This window comes from Ursus americanus, chromosome 3 (assembly GCF_024610735.1).
Source record: "Ursus americanus isolate L20-20 chromosome 3, mUrsAme1.1.p, whole genome shotgun sequence".
In the NCBI taxonomy this organism is placed as follows: domain Eukaryota; kingdom Metazoa; phylum Chordata; class Mammalia; order Carnivora; family Ursidae; genus Ursus; species Ursus americanus.
Window position 1 is genome coordinate 31686416 of NC_142129.1, and position 18853 is coordinate 31705268.

Genomic DNA, 18853 nt, shown 5'->3' on the forward strand with positions numbered 1-18853 from the left:
CAGACCTAAAGGGAAAAACAGAAGAGCAATGCATTAATAGTGGGGCTTGAACGTACTACTTACACTCCTAGACAGATCATCCAGACAGACAATAAAGAAACACTGGCTTTAAACAACACTTTAAACCAGATGAATCTAACAAATACATAAAGAACATTCTACCCAAAAGCACCAGAACACATATTCTTCTAAAGTGCACCTGGACAGTCTCCAGGGTAGATCATGTGTTAGGCCACAAAGCAAGTCTTAACAAATTGAAGAAGACTGAAATCATATCAAGCAACTTTTCCGACCACAAGGATAGGAAACGAGAAATCAATTACTAGGAGAAAACTGAAAAAAATTCACAAATATGTGGAGAGTAAACAACATGGGTAGTTTAGTCTGAACCCATGGGTCAATGAAGAAATCAAAAGCAAAATAAAAAAATACCTTGAGGCAAATGAGAAGAGAAATACTGCACACCAAAATGCGTGGGGTGCAGCAAAAGCAGTTTTTGTTTTTTTAAGATTTTATTTATTTATTTGTCAGAGAGACAGAGAGGCACACACACAAGCAGGGGGAGCGGTAGGCAGAGGGAGAAGCAGGCTCCCTGCTGAGCAAGGAGCCCAATGCAGGACTCAATCCCAGGACCCTGGGATTACGACCTGAGCCAAAGGCAGATGCTTAACTGACTGAGCCACCCAGGTGTCCTAACAAAAGCAGTTCTAAGAGGGAAGTTCATAAGAATAAATGCCAGGGCACTTGGGTGGCTCAGTCGTTAAGCGTCTGCCTTCGGCTCAGGTCATGATCCCAGCGTTCTGGAATTGAGCCCCGCATCAGGCTCCCTGCTCAGCGGGAAGCCTGCTTCTCCTTCTCCCACACCCCCTGCTTGTGTTCCCTCTCTCGCTGGCTCTGTCAAATTAATAAATAAAATCTTAAAAAAAAAAAAAAAAAAGAAATGCCTACCTCAAGAAACTATAGAAAAAAGAACAAAGCCCAAAATTAGTATGAGGAAGGAAATAAAGAGCAGAAATAAATGCAAGAGAGACTAAAAAGACAATAGAAAATAATAAACCAAGAGCTGCTTCTTTGAAAAGATAAAACTGACAAAACTTCAGCTAGATGCACACTAAAAAAAGGGGGGGAGGCTCATATAAAATTAGAAATGAAAGAGCAGACATTACAGCTAATGCCACAGAAATACAAATGATCATAAGAGATTACTATGAACAATTATATGCCAACAAATTGAACAACAAAGAAGAAATGATTAAATTTGTAGAACCACACCGTTCAAGACTGACTCATAAAGAAAACAGAAAATCTGCACAGACTGATTACTGCTAAAGAGATTGAATCAATAATTTTAAAACTCCCTACTTACAAAAGTTTAGAACCAGACAGCCCCACTGGTGAATTCTACCAAACACTCAAAAAATAATTAATACCAATACTTCTTAAATTTTTCCAAAAAATGGACAAGCAGCAAACACTTCCAAACTCATTTTACATAGTCAGCATTACCCTGATACCAAAACCAGACAAGGACACCACAAGGAAAGAAAGTACAGGCCACTATTTCTGATGGACACAGATGCAAAAATCCTCAACAAAATATCAGCAAACCAAATTTAACAATACATTAAAAATATCATATACCATGATCACGTGGAGTTTATTCCAGAGATGCAAGGATGGTTCAACATCTACAAATCAATAAATGCGACAGACCACATAGACAGAATCCAGGACAAAAATCATATAATTGTCTCAATAGATACAGAAAAGCATTTGACAAAATTCAACATTCATTTATGATAAAAACTTCCAATAATTTGGGTATAGAAGGAACATATCTCAACATAATAAGGGCCATCAATGACAAGTCCAGATGCCAATGTCATCCTCAATGGTAAAAAGCTTTTCCTCTAAGATCAGAAACAAAATAAAGATGCCCACTTTCTCCTCGTTTATTCAACACAGTATCAGAAGTCCTAGCCAGAGCACCCAGGCAAGAAAAAGAAATAAAAAGTATCCAAATTGGAAAGGAAATAAAACTGTCACTATTTAGATGACATGGTACTATATAAAAAACCCTGAAAGCTCCACCAAAAACTTGTTAGAACTAATCACCAATTTCAATAATGTTAGAGTACAAAATATATATATAAATTAGTTTTGTTTCTATACATAAATAACAAACTATCTGAAAGCAATTATGAAACCAATCTAATTTATAATTGCACCAAAGATAACGACACACCTAAGGATAAATTTAACCAAGGTGGTGAAAAACCTGCACATGGAGTTATAGCTGTATATAGTTGTTTGTAGTTATAAGACATTGATGAAAGAAATGAAAGCCAACACAAATGAATGGAAAGACATTCTATGCTCATGGATTGGAGGAGCTGCTATTGTTAAAACATCCATACAACCCAATGCAATCCGGATTCAACGTAATTCCTTTCAAAAGTCCTGTGGCATTTTGTGCAGAAATAGAACAAACAACCTAAAGTTTGTACGGAGCCACAGAAGATACTGAATAGCCAAAGCAATCTTGACAAAGAACAACAAAGCTGGAGGCATCGTGTTCACTGATTTCAAACTATATTATAAAGCTATAGTAATCAAAACAACATGTATTGTCATAGAAACAGACACACAGAACAGAACGAACAGAGCCCAGAAATGAACCCATACATAAACAGTCAATTACTTCATGACAAAGGAGCCAAGAACATACAATGGGAAAAGGATAGACTTCAATAAATGGTGGGGAAAACTGGACAGCCACAAGCAAAAGAATGAAACTGGACCACTATCTCATACCATATACAAAATTTACCTCAGATGGATTAAGCACTTAAATATAAGACATGAAACCATAAAACTCCTAGAAGAAAACAGGTGGTAAGCTCCTTGGCATTGGTCTCATGATTTTTTGGATCTGACACCAAAACCAACAAAGGCAAAAATAAATAGGTAGGGGGCGCCTGAGCGGCTCAATCAGCTGGGGGCCAACTCTTGATTTTGGCTGAGGTCATGATCTCAGGGTCCTGAGGTCAAGACCTGCATCAGTCTCTGTGCTCAGTGGGGAGTTTGCTTCTCTCTCTCCCTCTCCCTCTGCCCCTCCCCCTGCTTGCACATGAATGTGCAGGCTCTTTCTAAAATAAATAAATCTTTAAATAAAATAAACAGGCGGGACTGCATCCAACTAAAAAGCTTCTGCACAAAGGTAACCATCATCAAAATGAAAAGGTAACCTATTGAATGGGAAAAATATTTACAAAATATATATCTGATAAGGGAATTAAGATAAAAAATATATAAAGGATTCATAGGACTTATTAAAACAAACAATCTGATTAAAAGATAGGCAGAAAATCTGAATAGACATTTTTCTAAAGATGACATGTAGATGGCCAACAGGGACATGAAAAGGTGCTCAACATCACTAATCACCAAGGAAATGCAAATTAAAACCACAGTGAGGCATCATCTTAGACCAGTTAGAATGGCTAGTATCAAAAAGACAAGAAATAACAAGCACTGGCAAAGATGTAGAGAAAAGAGAACCCTTGTGTACTATTGGTGAAAATGTAAACTGGTCCAGCCACTACAGAAAACAGTATGGAGGTTCCTTGAAAAAATTCAAAATAGAATAACCATACAATCCAGCAATCCCGCATCTGGTGATTTAGCCAAAGAAAATAAAAACACTAACTCAAAAAGTTATCTGTACTTCCATGTTCACTGCAGCATTGTTTACAAGAACTAAGATCTGGATCCATCGCCTCCACCTTCTGTCCCACACTGGTTGTGGGCACCAGGGTCCCATGTTCCATCACTGGGAGGCCCTTGTGGTGTGGGGGGCTGCAATGTCAGGCCCCAGTGGGGACTTGGGCATGCCGGTGGAGGCAGGCAATGACGGTGAGGACGTCGGCTTCAGGGAAGCAGAATATGTGCCCTCAACTCCATATTGGACCAGATCAACTCCTGTCTAGACAAGCTGGAGGAGGACAACCACGTCCACACCCACCTCCAGTTGCTGCTTGAGTACACCAGTAAACACACCTTGTGTTCTAGCAGCAGTTCGGGGAGGCCCCTAGTGATGCCAATCCCCAGACTCTGAAAGCCGCCAACCAGCCTCAACCCTGCCTCCCTGGGCGAGGCTCCAGCCTGGGTACTCACCATCCGGCTTAGATACCTTCTCCAGGGCTGGCCTACAGGCTGCCTGGGGGGTCTGCCTGCCTAGGCCACCCTTTGGATCTCCCTGGGCATGGCCGGGCCAGCTCCAACCACCTAGCATCCCCTCCTGGGGTCAGGTGTGGACCTGTCTGCCTGCCCAACTGTGGGACACTTGCCACTCTACCCAGGCCTGGAGCTTTCACATGAAACGGGGCTCCAATCACAATAACAACAACAACAACAAAACAAACCAACAACTAAGATATGGAAACAACTTAAGTGTTCATCAGTGGATGAATGGTTAAAGAAAACGTGGTGTATATGTACAGTGGACTTTTATTAAGTTAGAAAAAGAAGGAAATACTGCTATCTGAGATAAGGTGGATGAAACTTGAGGGCATTATGCTAAGTGAAGTAAGGCAGACAGGGAAAGAAATACTGTGTGATCTCATGAATATGTGGAATCTAAAAACAATCAAACTTATACGCACAGAACAAATTTTTGGTTGCCAGAAGCAGGAGTTAGGGGCTGGGGGAAGTGGGTGAAGGTGGTTAAAAGGTACAAACTTATTTGTAAGTTTGTAAGATATGTAAGTTCTGGGGATGTAATGCATAGCATGGTGACTATAGTTAAGAATACCATATTGCATACTTCAAAGTAGTATGAGAGTAGCTGAGAGTAGATATTAAAAGTTATCACACACACAAAATTTTTTATGATATGAGGGGATGGATGTGTTAATTAAACTTACTGTGGTAATCATTTTGTGATACATGTATCCTAAATCATTGTGTTGTATACCTTAAACTTATACAATACTATATGTCAATTACATCTCAATGAAACTGGAGAAAATCAATACAATTCAGCATATTTACCACATATAGAAAGAAATCACAGGATCATCTCAATAGATGCAGAAAAGTAGTGATAAAACGCAATATTCATATATGACAAATACTCTCAGCAAACTGTGAATAGAGGGGAACTACCCCAACCTGATAAAGGACAGCGAGGAAAAACCTGTAAGCAACATCATATCTAATGGAGAAAGAGTTATGCATTCCCCTAAAATCAGGAGAAGGCAAGGACACACACTCTGACCATTTTTATTAAAAATAGGCCTACACAAAAAAATAAAGGTCTACATACTGGGATAGAAAACATTAAACTGTTATTACTTGCAGATGACAGATGATATACACAAAAAATCCTAAGGAATACACAAATGTGTTACTGCATCTAATAAGTGAATTTAGTAAGGTCCAGGATATAAGATCGGTATACAAAAACCAATTGTATTTTTATATTGTACCACTAAGCAATTAGAAAACAATGTCGCTTGCCATAGCATCAAATATATGAACTATTTAGGAATATATATAACAAGTGCAATACCTGAATAATACAAGATATTGCTGACAAATTAAACAAGACCTAAATAAATGTAGAGATACAGCATATTAGTGGCAGGAAGACTTAATACTGACTACTGAGTCCATTTTTGCTAAATCTACAGATTTAAAGCAACCCTAACAAAAATCCCAGCAGGATTTTTTTTTTTTTAAGAAATTAAATACTCTCTTAACCACATGGCTTCCTTTTTAATCCAGAAAGTTTTGGTGTATCTGCTTCGCTCTGAACTGGAAACAGTCCATAGATATTCAAGTAACTCTCACTTACAGCTGAATTCTATGATGACGACCCAGTGATTTGGGACATTTTTTTCTCTTGAGGAGGAGAAAAGAGACTGATCAAATTCATTTGATTTCTGGGCCTCTCTGTTGTCAAGAGGCCTAAACAATCAACGTTCTATTTTCTTCCTGACAAATCCTTCAAGGGCTATTTAAGTCCAAATATAATAATATTTTCACTAAAATATTTTTTTAAAGCAAAAGCAGCACAAGTTGGTTTGGTCAAACCAGTTTGCTGTTCACACATTTCTGACAATTTACCCTGGGATTTTCAAGAATGTCCTTGTTAGTAATGAAATAGGAACTAGTGAAATATATCGCATCTGTGTGGGGTAATTTGAGAGGTGAGACAGGATGTTCCTGCCCTTTTCTTCCTTGTTTCTGAACCATCTTATTAAATGTGATATATTGTGGTCTTTTGTACTACAGTAAATAGAGCACAGAAACCGAAATAAAACTCCCTGTTCTGCCCTTGAGTGACCTGTGTCACTGGCCTTGGGACACTTAACTTTTCTAGGCTTAGGTTTTTTATTTGAAATTAAAGTACCTAACTTCGAAGTCTTTTCTTCTATAATCGTCAAGTACCTCAAATTGTCTCAGAAGAGCTTTTTTAAAAATTTCAGCTGAACACTGAGGGATGGATTCAGAATCCCTACATTTAACTAGAAAGAAGTCATCAGATAGGATAAAGGAAATGGGGTCCTTAGCATCAAGTGATGCCCCAGGTGCGCGGGGTGAGGTAGGGAGCAGTGACAACACACTGGAACAGGAAGTGAATAAGGAGCAACAAAGCTGAGGAAAGGGGACCAAAAGCTAGAAAACTGGGTAAGACAACTTAGAAACACAGGCTGAAGAGACATTTTATCCGGCTAATCCTAGCTGAGTCCAGAACTTTGAGGAGAAAAAACCACATTGCTCCAAATATTTAACATCAAACAAACAGTACTGTTAGCTACTTGAAGGCAAAGGCCGTTCATACCTCACTAATTTCTTCTTACCTCCAATATCTACTAGTCAATAACACCTACTACAGTGACGCCTGGGTGGCTTAGCTGGTTGAGCGTCTGCCTTCAGCTCAGGTCATGATCTCAGGGGCCTGCCCTGGGCTCCTTGCTCAGCCAAGAGCCTGCTTCTCCTTCTGCCTGCGGCTCCCCCTGCTTGTGCATGCACGTGCTCTGACAAATAAAATAAATAAAATCTTAAAAAAATAACTACTACAAAAATCAAGGACAGACAGAGACCAGTCTTGAAGGTTCCTTGAGCAGACAAAACTGGTTTAGTCATGTAGGCAAAGCTTAATTTAGCTTCTTTTGCAAGACTAGCTTGACCTGGATAATTTCTTGCTTGTGTCTCTGGAAATGCTAAGCAAAACTTGAACTGTTTCCCAAGGTTGATATGAAGTAACCACTGAACATTTTCATATTGTAACCAATCACAGTGAAGAATAAACAGTCACTGCTTTCTCCCTATATAAGCTGATTTATAACAATATACCACTAAGCCTCATTCTATTGAAATACTCCTGGCTTGCAAATTGTCTTTTTGGTGTATGCGTAGTAAATTTCTACTAATCATTACTTCATGGATTCATTGGTTTTACTTCGGTTATTTTGAACCTGTGACATAGAATTATAATAGATATATAGATGTTTGGCAAGAATCTGATAAAAATATGATGATGATGTCCTTGCTTAACCAGAAACCCCAGTTCAGTCCAAGTTCCTCTCAAGTAGAGCTGTAGAAAGTTCCCATGTTCACCACCACACCACCACCTCCACAATAGGTATCTACATTTTTTTTCATTTAGGATTTTAGAATTCCTGGAGTCACTGAAAGGAATGAATTGATATCAGTACAAAAACCAAAGAAAAAGAACTGGCAATGTGGAAAGTGAACACAGTCAGCTTGCACACACTCTGTCCATCCAGGTTCCTGAACACCCGGATAAATCCTCTTGCAATGGCCTTTCTCGCTGGCTACTGACCAGCACCCACATAATGTTTTCTCTCTTGAACTATGGTCCCTAATGATCCCCTAGTTTTTTGACCTTTGGGGTTCCTCAAACCCTTCTTTGGTCTTTCTTTCCTACTTCCATCATTTCCTGCCCACCGAAGTCCTTTTCCCTTGTAGAAGAGAAGTTTTAGTTTATTTCACAGAAACTTCTTGGCCCATTATAACTTCGAAAGCTTAAAGTGTCCATCAAACCAGAGGGAAAAAAGAGAAAAGATTAGTTATCTCCTAAATTTGATAATGTTTATCAAAATATTCTTATGTGAGATCCTGTGTTAAGTGTTATCTCATGAATTATCCCATTTAATATATTGATAAATAGTATCATATAGTGTTATGAGTTTGGCCTCTATAAACAGACTTGGGTTTGAGTAATGGCTACTCCGTTTACTAGCTGAGAATGACCTTGTGGGAAATTACTTGTCTCTGACTCCAAGTCCCTTATCTGAACAATGGTGATAATATTAGTATCTACATTTCATAGAGTTGTTACAAAGATCAAAGAAATTAATGAAATTTAAGTACCACTGAGAACCTATTATATGGTCAACACATGGAAAGTGCAGTCTCTAAATTCTAAACAAATGCAGATAAGCCAACAAAAGCCTGTGGTCGAACAGATACAATTTTAGTTAAACGAATAAAATTTTAAGTTATTAAACTTTAAAGCTCAAGAGAGAACAAGGGATTCATGAGAACCTGAGAGAATTTTCATGGAGGACCTTGATTAATCCTTTGAACAATTAATCAAGTCTCTAGGAAAGGTACTGAAAAATTAAAAAGCTGTACTAGATGATTTTGAAGGTTTTTCCCAAAGTGGATCTACCCGACTCTGTGACTCAAGGTTGTGATTAAAGTTTTTTGGTGTCCTTGAGGGTGGGTATGGAGGACAGAAAAAAAGCTGTTGTGGTGATTTTAGATTTTTTAATCCTATTTTTCTATTTACACATCTAGTACATTTTAATAAACATTTTTATGAGGACACTTAAACTAATTTAGGGCCTGTTATAAATTGACCATGCACAACTCTTAGGTTCTTACTGGTAAATAATGATAGCCATCAATGATTAGAGGTGGGTGAGGGATAACTACTTTTCCTCGAACTCACTATTGGGTTATTATAAAAGGAAGAATCTTAGGTCAAATTCTGTCTCACATTCATATTTATCTTAAAAAGCATTCATTAGAAAGCAGACACCAAGTAGTTCGTATAACTGTGTTACGAATCTGATGAAGTCTCAGCTTTCTAACCCATTAGATGATGTAATGACATCCTTCATGAAAAGTTCGCTTGAGGCAGATATAACGATATTCTGAAGGTAGATCATTTACTTTATCATCAGATTTAGTCAACCAGAAATCTTTCTAACCAAGACTGGATTAGAAGCCACTTAAGAAATCAAGCACCATCCTTGAGGTTTCTCAAGAAGTTTATACTTTATTATTCATCAAAAATGTCTCCAAGAGGCACCTGGGTGGCTCAGTCAGTTAAATATCCAACTTTTGGTTTTGGCCCAGGTCATGACCTTAGGGTACTGGGACTGAACCCCACATCAGGCTCCATGCTCAGCGGGAGGCATGCTTGAGGATTCTCTCTTCCTCTCCCTCTCCCCCTACTCATGTTCTCTCTCTCAAATAAATCTTTTTTAAAAAGTCTCCAAGATATTTTAGCCAGATGATACAATTTATTTAACCAAAAAGATATTTCTAAAATTCATTAAGCCAACTAACAAGTCACTAACTTCACCCAAGAAAATTCATTTCTGACATTTATTACACTAATTAACCAAGGCTCTAATGACGATCAATGATAAAATTAGACAAGTGCTTATAGTACCTGCCTTTATTGCCTGACCTGGATGTCAGATTAGGTTAACTACCTGAACTAGGGAGTACTAAGTGATAAAAACAAAATCTTAAAAGCAGTCAGAGAAAAAGACACATTGCAAAGTAAGGACTTTATATAACTTAAGTAAGGATACAAGCCAGAAAAATAAAAATCAAAGTAGATTTCTGAAGTGCTGAAGAAAAAACACTGTCAACCTAAATTTCTGTATCTGGTGAAAAATACATTCTAAAAATAGCAAAAAACAGAAGAAATAACCATAAAATCATTCAACACAAAAATATTAGGCAAAATTCAACATCCATTCGTGATAAAAACTGAGTTGATCAGGAAAAGAAGAGATTTAATTCAAGAAAGGACATATACAAAAACAAAACAAAAAACCACAAAAACACAGAGGAGGTCTTCAAAGATGGTGCCACAAGAGATTCCTGAACTTCCCTCCTCCCATGACACATGGAATGAACAGCTAGCTACACAAGGAGCAAGTTCTTTTGAAAGAAAACCAGAAACTATCTGAGTGACTCCTACACATCCAGTGACTAAGAAAACAAAACAAAACAAAACAAAAAAACCCACACTGAAATGGGCAGGAAAGGTTGAAACACTCTTGCCATAAGCCCTACTCTAACACAGTGCCATACAATCAGAAGGGAACCCTTAACTCCCAGCTTCTCCCTGAGCAGGAAAGGGTTTGGACCCCACATCTAGCACCCCCAAGTTTTAAGACTCTCCCTGAGGGATAGGCTACCAGAACACCTCCCTCTGAAGCCCACTAGAGCTTGTGTCCATGAGACCTCCAGGAGTATAGCAAACAAAGGTGCAGTTATGAATGGGCCTGAGCAGGAACACTCACTGCAGCTATCACCCCATGTCTCAGCTCAGAGGGGGCAAGCAGAAAATGCCCATCTCTCAGCCTTTCCCTAAAAGGAATCTATTGGCATACTTAAAAAGCTGTTGTCTGAGGGTCAAGCTTCTAAATTAGCACACATGCAAGGGCTGACTTCAATGTGGACACTTCTTCACCATCTCCCTCCTGCCTGCTCTAAATGACCAGTATCTCCCTGGAAAGAGCTTGTCTATATGGCTACATCTCAGCTTCTATGGATGCTGTCCAAAAGACAGATCCCCTGACTCCGACAGCCAACCGGGCATGGATGCTGTCCAAAAGACAGATCTCCTGACTCCCACAGCCAACGGGGCTTTCATTCAGGAGTCCCACAGGATTATAGGAAACAAACTGTTAAGTTCTGACTTGCTCAGGGGCAGCCCATCCCCACTCCTGGCTATACACCTGGGCCCACCACAGAGCAAGCAGGCAAAAACAGTCACCTCCCAGTTTCTCCCTGGAAGCATTCTAATTACATACTTTCCAAAACACTGCCTGAGGGTCTGGCTTCCAACTAGCCTGCATTTAGGTACTGACTACAATTTTTCCCTTTGGGACTCTGATGGGTCTTGACACACCCTCAACTATGAGAAGCCACTAACGAACAAAGAAGTCAACTTGAACAATCACCAAAGTTTGAGAAACAACCAGGAGCACAGGCCAGGATGGTTGACGAGGTTTATCTCCCATAAGACCACTCTCTCAAGACTAAAGAGAAAGGACTACAAATATACCACTACAGAAAATTATCAGATCACTAAGGAAAGGAGCGTAAGAAGAAAAGAACAAAGGATTTACACAAAGCAAATGGCAGTAATTCCATACCTATCAATAATTACTTTAAAAGTAAATAGACTAAATTCTCCAATCAGAAGACATACAGTGGATGAATAAAAAAAATAAGACTCAACTACATTATGCCTACATAAGACTCACTTCAGCTTTAAGGACACACACAGACTGAAAGTGAAGCAATGGAAAAAGATATTCCATGCAACTAGAATTAAGAGACAGTGGTGGCTATACTTATATCAAACAAAATAGACTTTAAGGCAAAGACTGTAATAAGAAACAAAGAAGGTCATTATATAATGATAAAGTGGTCAATCCAACAAGAGGATATACCATTTGTAAATAATCATGTCCCCAAGACAGGAGCATCTAAATATACAAAGCAAATACTAACAGACCTAGAAGGAGAAAAAGCAAAACAAAAATAGATTTTAATATACCACTATCATCAATGGATAGATTATCCAGACAGAAAATCAATAAGGAAACATTGGACTTAAGTGACATATTAGACCAGATGGACTTAAACATTTATAGGACATTTTATCCAAATATAGGAGACTACACATTCTTCTCAAGTGCACAAAGAACATTCTCCAGGATAGATCATATATCTATGATCTACAAAGTTTTAACTAAATTTAAGCAGTCTTAATAAATTTAAGACTTAAAAAATAAGTCTGAATAAATTTGAAAAGACTAAAACCATATCAAGCATCTTCTCTGACCAAAATGGTATGAAACTAGAAAGCAAATACAAGAAAACTGGAAAATCCACAAGTATGTTTAGATTAAACAACATAGTCCTGAAAAACAATGACAAAAGAGAAGCTAAAAAGATTTGGAGACTAATGAAAATGGAAATACAACATACCAAAATATATGGGAAATAGCAAAAGCAGTTCTAAGAGGGAAGTTCATAGCAATAAATGCCTACATTAAGAAACATGAAAGACTGCAAATAAAGCATCTACTTTTATACCTCAAGGAACTAGAAAAAGAGCAAAGGTCAAAGATAGAAGGAAAATAGCAAAGATCAGAGAGGAAATTAATGAACTAGAGACTAAAAAGACAATAGAAAAGATCAATAAAACCAAGAACTGGTTTTTTGAAAAGATAAACAAAACACACAAAATTTTAGCTAGACTAACCAAAAAGAGGACTCTAATAAATACAATCATAAATGGAAAAGGAGACATTACAACTGATGCCACAAAAATACAAGAAATCATGATACTACTATGAATAATTATGCACTAATGAATAAGAAAATCTAGAAGAAATAAGTGTTTAGAAACATAAACCTACCGAGATTGAATCATTGAAGAAGAAAATTTAAACAGATCAATTACTAGTAAGGAGATTGAATCAGTAACTAAAAATCTCCCAACACAAAGTCCATGACCAGACAGCTTCACTGGTGAATTCTGTCACATTTTTAAGGAATACCAATCCTTCCCAAACTCCCCTGAAAAATAGAAAAGGAAGGAATATTTCCAAACTCATTTTACAAGGCCAGCATGACTCTAATACCCAAAACAGACAAGGACACTACAAGAAAGGAAAAGTATAGGCCAATATTGCTCATAAACACAGATGCAAAAATCCTCAACAAAATATTAGCAAATCAAATTCAACACTACATTAAAAGGATCACATACCATGATCAAGTGGGATTTATTCCAGGGATGCCAGGATGGCTCAAAATGTGCTAAATCAACGTAATACACCACATTAACAAAGTAAAGGAAAAAAAGGTATAATCTTTTAGTTATGAGATAAATAACAAGTAGGGATGTAATGTAGAACGTGTTGAGTATAGCAGGCCTTACTCTACGATACACAAGAATAAGTCTGAAGAGTTCTCATCACAAAAAGAAAAATTTTACCCTTTTTTCTTTCTTTTCTATTTACTGTTTCTATATAAGAGATGAGCTGAACCTACTGTAATCATTTCACAATACATGTAAATCAAGCCAAACCTGTACGGTGATGTACATCCATTATTTCTCAATAAAACTGGAAAAAACCACATGATGATCTCAGTACATAAGAAAAAGCATTTGATAAAACTTAACATTCATTCATGAGAACAACCTCACACCAATCTGTATATAGAGGGAACATACCTCAACATTAATAAAAGTCATAAGTGACAAGTCCACAGCCAACATCTCAAGATCACAAACAAGGCAAGGATGCCCATTTTCTCCACTCTATTCAATACAGTATCAGAAGTTCTAGGCAGAGCAATTAGGGAAGAAAAAGAAATAAAAAGCTTTCAAATTGGAAAGGAAGAAGTAAAACTGTCACTATTTAGATAACATGATACCATATAAAAAACCTTAAGGACTCCACCAAAAAACTGCTAGAACAACAAATTCAGTAAAGTTGAAGGATACAAAATAAATATACAAAAATCAGTTGTGTTTCTACACACAAATAACTATCAAAAAGAGCAATTAAGAAACCAATCTCATTTATAATTTCATCAAAAAGAATAAAATACCTAGGAATAAATTTAATCAAGGAGGTAAAGACCTGGTACACTTGGCACACTGCAAACTGTAAGACACTGATGAAAGAAATTAAAGACAACAAAAAATAAAAAGATATTCTGTGCTCATTGTGTTCATGGGTTGCAAGAACTTTTATTGTTAAAATGTCCCTATTACTCAAAGCAATACAGATTCAATGCAATCCTTATCAAATTTCTAGTGGCCTTTTTTTTTTTATAAACAGAAATAGAAAAAACAACTCTAATGTTTGTATGAATCCACAAAGGACCCCAAATAGCCAAAGCAATCTTGAGGACAAAAAAACAAACAAACAAAAAGAACAAAACCCCACAAAACTGGAGGCATCATTTTCCCTGATTTCAAACTATATTACAAAGCCATACTAATCAAAAAAGTATGGTATTGGCAGAAACAGACCCATATATCAATAGAACAGAACAGTGCCCAGAAATAAACCTGTACATAGATGGTCAATTTATGACAAAGAGTCAAGAATATACAATGGGGAAAGGGTAGTCTTTTCATTAGATGATGCTGGGAAAACTGAAGCGCCACATGCAAAAGAATGAAACTGAACCACTATCCATACCACTCACAAAAATTAACTCAAATGTATTAAAGACTTAAAGGTAAGACCTGAAACCACAAAACTCCTAGGAGAAAACATAGCTCCTTGATCTAGGACTTGGCAGTGACTTTTTTTGATTTGACACCAAAGGCAACAAAAGTAAAAACAAGTGGGACTATATCAAACTAAAAAGCTTCTGTACAGCAAAGGTAACCTGCAACAAAATGAAAAGGCAACCTACGGAATGGAGAAAATATCTGCAAATCATGTATTTTATAATGGGTTAATATCTAAAATATATGAAGAACTCATGCAAAAAACAAACAATCTGATTTTAAAAATGAGTAGAGGATGCAAACACAGCTTTTCCCAAAGAAGATCTACAGGTTCATGAAAAGTATGCTCAACATCACTAATCATCAGGGGAATGCAAATAAATAACCAATAGAATGGCTATTATCAAAAAGGTAAGAAATAATGAGTATTGACATGGATGTGGAAAAAGGGAACCCTTGAGTACTTTTGGTGAGAATATAAATTGGTGCAGGACTGTGGAAAAATGTATGGAGTTTCCTCAAAAAATTCAAAATAGAATTATATGATCCAGTTATCCCACTTTAAGGTATTTATCCAAAGGAAAAGAAATCATCATCTCAAAAAGATATCTGCACTTCTGTGTTCACTGCAGCATTATTTACAATAACCAAGACACTGAAACAACCTAAGAGTTCATTAATGGATGAATGGATGAAGAAAATGTGGTATATACATACAAGGGAATATGATGAGAAGAATTAGTATTTTTCTCCCCAAAAGGACCCATAGATTCAGAGCAATAATCATCAAAATATCTGTAGTTTTTTTTTAAGAAGTTGACAAACTGATTTTAAACTTACATGGAAATATAAAGGATATGAAATAGCCAAATTAATTTTGAAAAGAATAATAAAGTTGTAGGATTTGCACTAACAGAATTCAAGACTTACTACAAAGCTACAGTAATTGAGAATAAGTGGTACTGGTACAAGGTTAGATATACAGATCCCGGAAACAGCGAGTCCAACATAGACCTACCCACAATGGGGAAATGGGGGAAGGTTCATCTTTACAACAAATGGCATGGAAACAATCATATACTCAGATGTAAAAGAATAAAAAAGAAAAACTTCAACCTTTACATTATATATAAAAATCAACTCAAATAAATTAAAGACCTAAATGTAAGAGCTAAAGTTAAAAGTATATAATTTCTTAAGAAAATCATGGGGGGGTGGAATTCACCTCAGATTAGGCATAGTTCTCTTAGGATGTAAGAAGTCCTAATCATGGAAATTGACTACTGACAGCTTTTGACCTGCATAACTTCCCTTTCCCTTTACTCCCATCTGGACAAGCTATTAAGAAACCTTGGATGCTCTTTTTTCACTGGTGATAAGTTCCAGTCACGCAAGCCCTACAAAGACACCCTCACCCCAGCCCTACTACCTAACCACCATGAAATCCCAAATCCCCCCTACTTCCAATCCACTTTGGGACTTGCTTGGGTGCCTGGCTTGCTTTCCCAGAAAACTTTATTATATGAGTAATAAACTTTTTTGTACCTTCTTGGGGGGGGGGTGCATCCATGCAAGATCATCAGTTTTGATATCTGAACTAAATTTTGGGTGAAGGGTTACAGTAAGAACTCTTCTGTGGAGCGATAACAACATCATCTTTCACTTCTCTTGAGATGCTGAATATGAACTTACACCTCACTTAATTCTGTAAATACTTATACATTAAGTATCTTTACCTTTAAACCTAATATTTACCCCAATGTACCTTAAGAGGATCACCGTACCAACTAATGCTTTATACAGTGTCCACAACTGGGCAGTTACGTCAGTCATGGAAGTCTTGTGTGTATGTGTGTATGTATGTATATATGTATGTGCATGTATTTCACTTTAAGCCTACACCCTGTTAAGCTCACATCTTCCTTATTCTTATTCATTAGAGCATCTGCATTACCAAGATGGATTATTATTTTGTTCTTTCTCATGCTTTCCTTGACAGATCTATTTCATAACCACTGCAGACTTTTCAAAGATGAGGTCCAGAATCATGGAAGCATACGGTACTTTGGGGTAGACCTGAGACTGCCCACTTTTTTATTTCAAATCAAACCACGTTCTCCCTTATGAGTAAGCAACCTCTATATTGCAGAGTCTAACCACTACAGTGTCTTTAAAGAGGTACACTAGTGCTTCAGAGGACACTGTTTATATTGAATTTCATGTGAATGGTACCTTTGGAGTCTGAAAAATGTCCACCTGCCATAGTACCTACCATTCTTGTCTAAGCTGATAAAGAACCTACCATAAATTAAAAAGGTATTGCTTTGAAACCCCAGATGAGTGATTCATCTATACCAAAGTCAGAAGCCAGTACATGCATTGCCAATATCACGGACAGATGAAGAATACAAGTTTTGATGGAACTTCTAAAACGGTCATATTTTTTTCAGTCTTTAATTTATATTTAAGTCTCAACAATCTGTGGGGTTCTCACATATTTGTATTTAGATCGGAAACTTGTAAAAATAAAAGGCTTTCAACACCCAAAGCAAGGATCTCTAGTTGAGAAAATTCATGTGCCATAGCCAAACATAAATAACTTTTCCCTTCCCCACCGAGGTCTTCCCCAGCTTCTCTTAATCATGCCACGAGCTAGGCCAGCTGTCTATACACAGAGGACTAGTCATGGCGCCAAATATCTGAAGACTTTTCTTTTGGGTTCACTCTTTTCTCCAGCTCAATTCTATAATTCCTAACTTTTTTTAAGCAGCCTATTAGAAGGGTCAATTATGCTCACAACTGAATTCTATCTCATTTTTTTCTAACTGATCCCTGCTCCTACTTCATTGGTTCTCTGGGGCGCCTGGGTGGCGCAGTCGTTAAGCGTCTGCCTTCGGCTCAGGGCGTGATCCCGGGGTTCTGGGATCGAGCCCCACATCGGGCTCCTCTGCTAGGAGCCTGCTTCTTCCTCTCCCACTCCCCCTGCTTGTGTTCCCTCTCTCACTGGCTGACTCTCTCTGTCCAAAAAAAAAAAAAAAAAAAAAAAAAAAAAAGACTTCATTGGTTCTCTAACACCACAAGAGTAGATATGAAAATTAAGAAGTGCTGGGAGCAACTTAACATCCGGCATGGCTGCTTCTCAAAAATAAGGGTTTGGACTTCTCTAAACAGACTGGAGAGTTGAAAAATGAGTTAGAAACCTTGCACATTTCTTGTCAACACACAAAGACAGCACACCACCTCATGACTCCAGACAGAACTACATTTGCTGTAAGAGATATTGCTATACCACCTCACACCAGTCAGAATGGCTAAAATAACAAGTCAGGAAATAGCAAATGTTGGTGAGGATGTGGAGAAAGGGGAACCCTCTTATACTGTTGGTGGGAATGCAAGCTGGTACAGCCACTCTGGAAAACAATATGGAGGTTCCTCAATAAGTTAAAAATAGAGCTACTCTATGACCCAGCAGTTGCACTACTAGGTATTTACCCCAAAGATACAAATGTAATGATCCAAAGGGGCATATGCACCCCAATGTTTATAGTAGCAATGTCCACAACAGCCAAACTGTGTTAAGGGCCAAGATGTCCATCAACAGATGAATGCATAAAGAAGATGTGGTTCATATATACAATGGAATAGTACTCAGCCATCAGAAAGGATGAACACCTACCATTTACATCCAACGTGGATGGAACTGGAGGGTATTATGCTGAGCAAAATAAGTCAATAAGAGAAAGACAATTATCATATGGTTTCACTTACATGTGGAATATAAGAAACAGGGCAGAGGATCATAGGGGAAGGGAGGGACACTGAATGGGAAGAAATCAGAGAAGGAGACAAACCATGAGATTCTCAACTGTAGGAAACAAACTGAGGGTTGCTGGAGGGAAGGTGGCTGGGGGGATAAGGTAACTGGGTGATGGGCATTAAAGAAGGCATGTGATGTGATGAGCACTGGGTGTTATATACAACTGATGAACTGCTGAACTCTACATCTGAAAGTAACGATGTACTATGTTGGCTAATTGAATTTAAATTAAAATACATATATATTGCTATCCCATGAAAGTCATTATATTGAATTTATCAAAGAAAATCAGGTTTAGTCATGTTTTTAATACCAAAATATCTAGCAAATTCATCACTGAGTTAGAACTTTAGATTAACAGAGAAATTTGAGGACTTTTCTGTAATTTTATAGAAATGGGAACCAAGGGCTACAGAGATAAATGATTAAGGTAAACAAAAAGCTACTTAGTAGCCCATTAGACTATAGCCCAGATTTTATGACTCATG

General features: G+C 37.5%; 1 long non-coding RNA gene and 1 pseudogene across 2 annotated transcripts in view; one reads left to right on the forward strand and one right to left on the reverse strand.

The window, feature by feature from the left end:
* LOC123789029 (uncharacterized) overlaps positions 1–18853 on the reverse strand; it is a 64563-nt gene that overhangs the window by 24749 nt on the left and 20961 nt on the right. The gene's annotated exons all lie outside the window — the stretch shown is intronic.
* On the forward strand, positions 3864–4188 carry LOC123788668 (bublin coiled-coil protein pseudogene; annotated as a pseudogene).